The sequence below is a fragment of the Pavona decussata genome, unplaced genomic scaffold (genome assembly GCF_977016875.1).
Source record: "Pavona decussata unplaced genomic scaffold, jaPavDecu1.1 SCAFFOLD_223, whole genome shotgun sequence".
NCBI lineage: Eukaryota > Metazoa > Cnidaria > Anthozoa > Scleractinia > Agariciidae > Pavona > Pavona decussata.
The window spans coordinates 2,964,426-2,975,024 of record NW_028145628.1 but is presented as its reverse complement, the minus strand read 5'-3'; positions in this window follow the sequence as shown (position 1 = coordinate 2,975,024).

Below are 10,599 nucleotides of genomic sequence, written 5' to 3'. Positions count from 1 at the left end.
TTCAATAAATGATGAAAGTTAATTTTCTCATCGGTTTCCAACCAACAGTTATTAGTATAGCAATTAAACCCCCATTCTTCTCATTTTAAACATTGTCGATTATCTCAAAATCTAGTCAGACACTGGAGCATTTTGGCTGGTTGCATTTTTCTGGAGCAATTGGCTGGTGTGATGCCGGCTATGTTGGTTACACGCGCCGGCATCTTTACCAACGAATCGATGAGCATAAACTAGATCTGGATCAATATTCAATCACAGCCAAAGTCAACATCCATCAAGAACAATAACATCTAATATGTTTCACATTCTTAAGAAATGCTCCAGCAAATTTGATTTTCTTCTGTACGAAATGTTCCTTATTCGTCAGCACAAACCGAGTCTAAATATACAAAGCAACTCGATAAAGCAAAACTCTTCACCTAGCCTCAAGGGACTAAGAACTTGAACTTGAACATTAATATTCTTGTTATCTGTTGAACATTATATTTTGACCTGATGATGGTGTCATGAGGACACCGAAACGTTGTCTTAAATATGATTCTACCCGTAATTTTCATAATCAAGTTGATAACTTAATCATGCTTGATACATGTAGATTTTGTTTATTCCCGAATTTTTCACCAATATCTCTGGCAAAATAAAACTTGACATTTCTGTCTTATCTGTTAAAAAGTCATTCCTCATAGCAAAACTTAAGGCTTAAGGTGAAGAGTTTTGCTTTATCGAGTTACTTTGAATATTTAGACTCGGTTTGTGCTGACGAATAAGGACGATTTCGTACAGAAGACAATCAAATTTGCTGGAGCATTTCTTAAGAATGTGAAACATATTAGATGTTATTGTTCTTGATGGATGTTGACTTTGGCTGTGATTGAATATTGATCCAGATCTTTTATGCTCATCGATTCGTTGGTTAAGATGCCGGCGCGTGTAACCAATTAACATAGCTGGCATCACACCAGCCACCGTGATTCAAATTTGTAAAGATAAGATAAGATAAGATAGCAGTTTATTGTGAAGATACGCTTAGCTTTTGTGAGACCAGCAAGCTAGGCTCACCAGCTAGTTTACAAGTATTTCACGCTAAATGATTAAAATAACTAAAACAAATTAAAAAACATCAAATGGCAAACTAGGTAAAATTTAAATTTCTAATACAAATTAATCATCATACGTAAAACAAAAATTACAATAAAGAAATAAATGGATATAAAAAAAACTACAATAATTCGTATTGTGTGAAAAGCTCACTCGATCATAGTAGACCTGCCAGATCTAGTGTTCTGATACTGTTTTTAAAGGCCTTGTAAGTTTGAACTGTTCTGCTTGAGTCAGGTAATGAGTTCCAGAGTTTTGGTGCCGTAAACCTCCACGATTTAAGGCCATAAGTTGTAGTGCTGGCCTTTGGTCGCTTTAAAATGTCACTTCCTCTTAGATTGTATTTATTATTTCTAAGACCGATCAGTTCTTTTATGCTTTTTGGTGCATGTTCCTTATTATTGTATTGAAAACTGTACAAACTATTTTTGCGAGGCGTTGATTCTCAAGTGATGGTAAACCTATTTTGTTGAGTAGTTCGGAGTAGTGCCTTTGTTTTTCGTTAAATACAAAACGGAGGGCACGCTCATTAACTTTTTCTAGCTTAGCAATGGCACTTTTGTTGCTGAAATGCCATGTCTCTGAGCAGTAGTTAAAATGAGAGATGATAGATGCGAGGTAAAGACACTTTCTTGTTTCGAATGGAAGAATCTTTTTCATTCGCTTAAGTACAGCAATCTGCTGGGAGACTTTTCGGCATATTTTGCCTATGTGCTTCTCAAATTTCATTTTGTCATCTACTGTAACTCCGAACATTTCAATATCTTCAGTAATTGGAATAACAATGTCTTCGCAATGGAACTGGGGCTTAACCTGGGTCTTTCCCATTACAATTGCTTGGTACTTAGGAGCGGATGTCTGTAAATATCAACCAGAGGTGTGCAATAGCGAAAAATTCAAAATTCTCAAAAAAATTCACAACATAGCCCACGGTAAACTATTGCATGAAATACATGTTTTACTTCGATCCGATAATTATTTTTGATGCATGTGAGGCTGTGATCTTGAATTCACCGCTCCTGAACCGGGTTTTCGGTGTCTGACACCACATGTTGCGAAGACCTTGTTTTAAAAATCAAACCAGTTTCGTTCCAAACGAAAAACGTCCAGTCTGATAAAGTATATAATTATGGACATCATGAATGGTATGTTACTCATCTGAAGTGAAAATTAAATATTTAGGAGATTTTTCAATATTTACAATTTTTTAAGCGATTTCTCGTGATGCCAAATTGACAAATTTACGACGCTAAAATCATCAACTGGTACCTGGCGTTGAGGATAAAGATTTACACCACGTGAAAGAGCATCATTTCTTCTTATAAAATCCGCTTTCAAAACCATGGGCAACACAAAAGGAAATTTTTGAGGCCGCGTATTACAAGTAGTACTTTAGTGAAATTTGCGCTTTTCTGTCACGGCATTCCGATGCTAAAACTCAAATAAACACAATATGAAAACGTTTCAAACAACAATGGTTTATTAATTCTTGCCACAGGGCACTGCCTGTGCATGACCTATGCTTATAAGACTATTTCCCTTGGTTTTCTATCTTTTAGGGGGAGTGTCAAAAGATTTTAGCGGAGTTCAAAAGTCGTACACGGGTCAGTTTACGTTGTCAACCGGTCGCAACACTAGTAAATATGGAATAAAATAAAACCAGGACTTCTTCCATTCAATCTTACTTTGAAAAAAAAAAATGGAGCAAATAGCTAAGAGTGCTATATAATTCATACCTTTGAGCGGCCACACTGGATGTTTAAGAAATATGGGACATCTAGGAAACATCGTAACACTTTAGGCCGTTTTATACATTTGGTCACAAAGATTGTGTTACATACATTTCACCGGTAGACCGCTGACCTTGCACTTACGTACGCCCTTGTCCACTGGATAGAAATCAATGTTTCGTCCAGCTAGACCCCAAAGACAATTAATTCTATAATCAGTTCAAACTGAGGTTACGGTTTTGGGTTATCACAATTTTATCTGGTTGCGTCTAAACACGCGCAGTTGTTTTGATTTTTGATAAAGTTTTTCAAATTTCAGTCTAACGTAGCCTCCGAATACAGCCGCCTCTCATCGCTCCCGTCCCCGAGGGGCGTTTCGTTAAACGGCCCTCGGGGGCCGGGAGCAATGAGAGGCGGCTGTATTCGCAGGCTACCATGAATGCTACTCAAGGAGAGTTAAAAACAAAGTCACTGTCTAGTTCATCTGGATAAGACCCAATTTTCAATTTATTGTTCACAAAAATTGTCTGTTGTACGATAAAAGATAGTTCATCCATCAGTAATGGAATTTGAGCAGACAAAATATGGTTTCTTTGGCCTTAATGGGTCAAAGTAAGAACACGATCCAGCAAGATCATGTTGCCTGAATATATGGTACTATGCTCTGCATTTTTAGAGTACTTGCGAAAGCCGACAGGCACTAATATCGAGATCATCTTGTGGATAAGTCTAGATTGCACAAATGTGATGCTCCGATCTCCCTTCGTTTGCTTGAAACGATTAGCTGCCCTACTTGGTGGGACCGGCGCAGAATTGGTTTTGGCAGCGCCGTCTGATACCATAAGCATCTCGATGTCTTGAGCAAATAGACCTGATCAGATGGCTGTCATCGATTTCGAAGATACCAAGGGAAATTTTACGCTGAAGTTTAGTCAGTTAGTTATGTCACTTTGTAGAACTGGCTTTACAGCCAGAGGAACGTAGCTGTGCCATCCAGGCTGTGAAACCCTGGTCCTCTTTCTGACAAAAATTGCTTCCCCTACTCTCCTCCCTTATTCCTGCTGACAATGTACTGTGGTCGACAATCTCGTACCCAGAGTCTTCAGGCTTTTTGGTCAGCGGGGCAACGCCGGGAAGACTCTGGGGACATGTCCCCAGAGTCTTCCCGGCGTTGCCCCGCTGACCAAAAAGCCTGAAGACTCTGGGTACGAGATTGTGTGGTCGACTGTCGCAGGTGTGAGTCGTACTACAGGAAATATTGGGGAAAATAGGGATGACAGTGGTGACGCAACCTCGCTCTTACCCCGCCGCCTCCCCCTCAACCTCCCCATTCTTTACGTCGGGAGACTGCTACAGTGACAAAGCACACGGCCAAATAACTTCCTAACCTCCTCATTCTTTTCGTCGGGAGACTGAAACAGTGACAAAACACACACGGCCAAATAACATTTCAAAAAATCACTAAAAATCGTAAATGTGTGTGGATGTAATAACCAGTAATTCAGAATCAAATTGCAAGCGTTATTAAAGCAATAAAGGTAATTCTTATTTAAGGTCAGGAGTTTTGCGTTACAGTAATTCGATACCTGCTCTGCCTACGAGAAGCTCCGCCTCAGTTTTCAGTGTTTAGTCAGCAAACCCCGTGGCCCTTAGATAGTTTTCGAAGCGGCAGTGAAAAATTACCCTTGGCATGCGCCCGGGGGGTACCCTGTGAGCAGAGGCCCTTCGATCTTCCTAGATAAGTCGAAGGGCCACTGCTCGCAGGGTACCCGGGGGTTGAACCTTTACATAAAAATTGACGGGGGTGAGCGTAGCTTTCGGGGGTTAAAATTCGTGGGTTGGTACCTGTCAAAGGTATGGCGGTACCTTTAAGCCAGTTTTAGGGTATTGAGCGAAAACATATAAGAGAAAGTTATTATAAATGTCCGTCAACTGTCACTTAGCGTATTCATTTTAGAGTTGGTACTACTAAGTGGGAAAATTGTACAGACCACGGCTACAAAACAAATTCTGGTACCTTTTAGTGGTACTTTTCAAAATTTATGACGATTTGATATGGGAGTCCCCCTCCCCCCTGGGGGCAAGTGATCTGTGCAAACTGTAACGCAATCTCTGCCGTTAAACGTATTTTCAAATCGCGGTAAAATACATATATCGTTCCTGATTGATATGATGATTTCTACAATGTACAGAAAGCTCGCTCAAAAGGTATGAATCACGTAGCACTTGTAGCTATTGTTCCATTTGTTCTAAAGTAAGATTCAACGCAAAACATTCTGGTCCGAATTCAAAACGTTGACTACGTAAACTGACCTTTATGACCTTTATACGCTTTTGAACTCGGGGTCTACTAAAACTGCTACAATCTTTTGTGCCTGCCCCGAAATGATTAAAAACCATGGAAAGTGATATTATGAACGTGGGCCAAAACCTATACCAAGTACCAATAAACAATTGTTGTTTGAAACGTTTTCATCTTGTGTTAATCTGAGTTTTAGCATCGGAATGCCGTGACAGAAAAGCTCAAATTTCACTAAAGTACTACTTGTAATTCTCGGCCTCAAAAATTTCCTTTTGTGTTGCCCATGGTTTTGAAAGCGGATTTTATAAGAAGAAATGATGCTCTTTCACGTGGTGTAAATCTTTATCCTCAACGCCAGGTACCAGTTGATGATTTTAGCGTCGTAAATTTGTCAATTTGGCATCACGAGAAATCGCTTAAAAAATTGAAAATATTGAAAAATCTCCTAATTATTTAATTTTCACTTAAGATGAGTAACATACCATTCATGATGTCCATAATTATGTACTTTATCAGACTGGATGTTTTTCGTTTGGAACGAAACTGGTTTGATTTTTAAAACAAGGTCTTCGCAACATGTGGTGTCAGACACCGAAACCCGGTTCAGGAGCGGTGAATTCAAGATCATAGCCTCACATCAAAAATAATTATCGGATCGAAGTAAAACATGTATTTCATGCAATAGTTTACCGTGGGCTATGTTGTGAATTTTTTTGAGAATTTTGAATTTTTCGCTATTGCACACCTCTGGTTGATATTTACAGACATCCACTCTTAGAAGTGTTTCTCCTCATGCCGTTTTGCTCATACCATTGATCGACATAGGCAAGATCTGCATTAATCACTTCTACAACTTTCTCTGGTGTACTAGCACTGGCGGCGAAAAATATTTGCGTGTCGTCTGCGTACGCAGATAGTCTGCTCTGTTTGACAGCGTAAACAAGATCGTTCATGAATATATTAAATAATAGTGGGCCCAGTACGCGGCCTTGTGGGAGCCCCACTGAGATTTCTTCCCAGTGTGAAAACTGATCTCCTAATCTGACCCGCTGACGTCGATTTGTAAGGTAGTCATGAACTAGATCGGTAGTTTTGCCGTCAGCTCCATAGGACTTGAGCTTGGCCACCAGCGCAGTTCGTGTGGCAAGGTATCGAATGCAATGTAATGTAATCAATGTTTGTAAACAACTGATTGTTCGTTGATCAACGCGGGCTTGATTTCTTTATGTTTGAGATCTTCTCCAACTTTTCGAGAGATAAAGATTACTAGGCATAAGTCGATGTTTAACATCCTTCAACTGTTTGCGCACAGAGTCAGCTGATTTTTGTTCCTTGAACTCTTCATGACTAACACCGGCCTATTGTTTCATTACAATAGTCATGTTGATAATCGTTACAAGAAATCCTTAATTATTACCATGCTAGACCGAGCTTTTAAGCTATCATCTAACTGGTCATTATTTCATGAAGAGTGTATCCGTCTCAAGGCCTTATTCCCACAGTTGGCATATCCTGAACACCTTATTCAATCTATGATTTCCAATTTTATTACATCCAAACAAACACCAGCACCTCCATGCAAATCTACACCTGACCTGCAATTAATCAGTACGAATTGTTCTACCATTCAAGGAACAAAAATCAGCTGACTCTGTGCGCAAACAGTTGAAGGATCTTGGTAAGCTGTTAAACATCGACTTATGCCCAGTCTTCATCTCAAAAGTTGGAGAAGATCTCAAACATAAAGAAATCAAGCCCGCGTTGATCAACGAACAATCAGTTGTTTACAAATTTGAAAGTGGCTGGTGTGATGCTAGCTATGTTAGTTACACGCGCCGGCATCTTTGCCAACGAATCGATGAGCATAAAAGATCTGGATCAATATTCAATCACAGCCAAAGTCAACATCCATCAAGAACAATAACATCTAATATGTTTCACATTCTTAAGAAATGCTCCAGCAAATTTGATTGTCTTCTGTACGAAATCGTCCTTATTCGTCAGCACAAACCGAGTCTAAGGCCCGGTTCATACGTCGAACTTTACATGAGCCGAACCTAATACCTATTAAGGTCGACCCAAATAATTAAGTTCGGCAGTTGATTCAGACGTCGAACCTAACTGAAGTCGAACTCAATGAGAAAGTAGATTTTTGTGGTCAGCGGCTGTTTTTTTTACTCAACAAGATTTAAAATGGCGGGAAAGATGAATTCTGACATGGAAGAGCTTGTTTGGTAAAATAATAAAGACAAGCCAAACACGGCTCCTACTGGTCGAGATAGGAAGAATATGACCTTCAAAGTTAATTAGCTCTTACGAGTACGTCTTTCAAAGATCTCCCTTTTCTGTACGAAAGTAAGGAAGGGTCTTTGTAGATCTCCCTTAGCAGAGGCGCATTTTTTTTTAATCAAATGTCATTTACCAGGAGCCATAATGAGGGATGGAGACCGTAACGAGATGCCATTTTGACATGTGGGCCTGTCCCCATGTGTTGTACCAAAAAATCTAATTTTAGAAAAAATATTGCGCCATACGCGTGTAAACGGCCAGGATCGCGCGTGGAGAAATTGAAATTTTTTTTCTACCCGTTCAAAATGACGTCCAAATTTTAAAATTCTGCTAGGGAATGTCTCCTCAGTGCCCATACTTAAGGAATTAGACTTTCAAAGAAAAGGTAACAATTTAACGAAGACGGGAAAAGTTGGAATAAGCGGCCTATTGATCACATGACTCTTACAGTAAAGTCAAAAAGGCGCCAAAACGGTGGCGCTACGTGCGTTGGTACTGTTGAATGAATGAAAAAGCTTATACTCTACGGACATGTACTCAGACAGGCAAGGACTTTTTTATCTTTAGTGAATTTGTTCTCAGCTGCTTTCCGTGTCACATATAAGGTAGTAGTCCATGCAAATTTGCGTGTATTCACGCGGGCTTATGACGTGAAGGGGGGGGGGGGGGGTTGGGGTTGGGTGGGCAATTTATTCTAAATATAGATTTTTTTGGTACAACTCATCCCAACGCTTACGGTCTCCATCCCTGATTGTGGCTCCTGTATTTACTCATCTGAATTGTTTTAGGTTAGGCACAGAAGGGCGATATTCCATAATAACGGGTTTCGAGTTTGTTTTGTAGTGCCGACATTCTTTCGCGGAAGTTGACTTCTGAAACAGTTTTATTTATAAGTTTATCGAGGTAACCTCTGTTGCGTAATCTCTGTTTGAATAGAGTAATGTTTTCTTCAAATGTTGTTTTTGAAGATTTTGTTCAGAGAAGTCTTGACGCTTCGCCTTTGATATAGCCTGTATTGGAAAGTTTCTGTCGGTTTGAAGTGCGTGTGCACTTCAAGAATATATTCTTTTTTTTTTTAATCGTTCGCATCCCTGACAAGTATATTCAGTTGTTTTAAAACAAGAACAACAATTACATTCCTCTTTTCCCGCCATCTTGTTCAGAATGAAGTCCTTTGCGCTCATGCCAAGTCGATGGAAAGCACAGACCTCTGGGATAGATATAATTTATATAATTTATACGTAACGTATGCATTTGGTTCGGCACATGAAAAGTTCGACGTCTGAATCGAAGTCGAACTTTTGCCGTTCTATTCGACTGGCGCAGTCGAATAGAACGGCGGGTCGACCCAAGTACAAATCTGTCGATCCTAACTGATTCATACGTCGATCTTTACATGCGCCGAACCAAATGATTAGGTTCGGCTCATGTAAAGTTCGACGTATGAACCGGGCCTAAATATTCAAAGTGACTCGATAAAAGCAAAACTCTTTACCTAGCCTCAAGGGACTAAGAACTTGAACTTGAACATTAATATTCTTGTTATCTGTTGAACATTATATTTTGACCTGATGATTGTGTCATAAGGACACCGAAACGTTGTCTTAAATATGATTCTACCCGTAATTTTCATAATCAAATCGATAACTTTATCATGCATGCTTGATAGATTTTGTTTATTCCCGAATTTTTCACCAATATCTTGGCAAAATAAAACTTGACTTTTCTGTCTTATCTGTTAAAAAGTCATTCCTCATAGCAAAACATTTTAAATGTATATTGGGCTTCATGGGTGTCTCCGATTGTAAGATATTTATGCTAGAAAACAGTGAAAATAAAGCGTAGATGAATGAAAAAGTTCCTACTTTGCATATATCGAGATATCTTTAAAATATCCTGACAGATTTTTCTGTTAAATTACAAGCTGTTAGAGTAAGAATTCTTTTCGATATTCACGCAAGTTTTAGGTTCAAGAACCGAAACCGGTGTTCGATAAGAAGGCTGAATCTTGGTCAAGTTTCAGTCGTTATTCGTCTTTTTCCGAACGATAGTTTCATTTTGTTTGGGCCTATTCCACTGCTATTCACGTGCTGTGAATATTTATGATTACGTGAAGTCTTGCAAAATTTAAAATTTACATAAATATATGCTCCTTCTTCTCAAGACTGAGACTTGATTTCAAACCATAAGCCTGGTTGAACCAGACTTCACCAAGCTCACCAGTCTTTTTACTAGACTTTTGTTGCCAGGGGTCCCACATTGTAAATTTTAACTTTTGCACGACTTCACGTTCAGATCGTTCAGCAGATGGATCAGTTGAAAGTTTACGGCTACTTCAATAACTGTGCCTTACTCTATCCCACGCCGATTAATTTTCCAAGATTTATCTCGGATCACGAAAATGATGTCAGATGAAGAGATGTACTCACGGCACTCAACATGAAAAAGTCACGGCACTCAGTTCATAACTTCAGCAGATTTGTGGTCGCATTTTATTACACTTTCCAGATTTAAAAGCTATTAATTATGTAGTCAGTCCGGCATGAATGTGTGTTTTCATGTTTTCCTTCGACGATTTTTCAGCCCTGAAAGAAGAGGAACTGTGTCATTTACTTGTCAAACGCCCACTAAAAGACAAACAGATCGAGACAAACCACACACACACAGAAGTACGCGAGACACTGAAGTGGAAAACGTTTACTCAAAATAAGTAATAAATCTTAAACTAATAAATTCCGCTTACATTTTTTCTTGGCAGAAAATTAAGATGTTTAATCATAGTTAATTGAGGGACTGGTTATGAAACTTTGCCATGAAAACAATGTTGCTGCAGTTTATGTTGGAAGGGCCGCGACCGTGCACAATCCTTTGTTTTAACTGTTCACACCACAGTTGAATATCTTAGCAGGAACGTTTCTATTGGTCAGTTGCTCCAACACATTTCGAAATCTATTGTAGTTTGTGCACGGTCAAGGCCAAAATCGCTAACAAAAACATATAACAAAGGAGTTTGTCAAGCTTCATAACCATTGCCTTTTATTAACTATGGTTTAATGTATTCCTTAAGTTTAGTATAGCTCGGTCAGTACGTGTAAAATAACCACATGCGACATTGTTGTGAGGCATCCTTGGAGTTCCAAAGACAGACAACAAGGTCGTAGTTTGCGCGCTCACGGATTC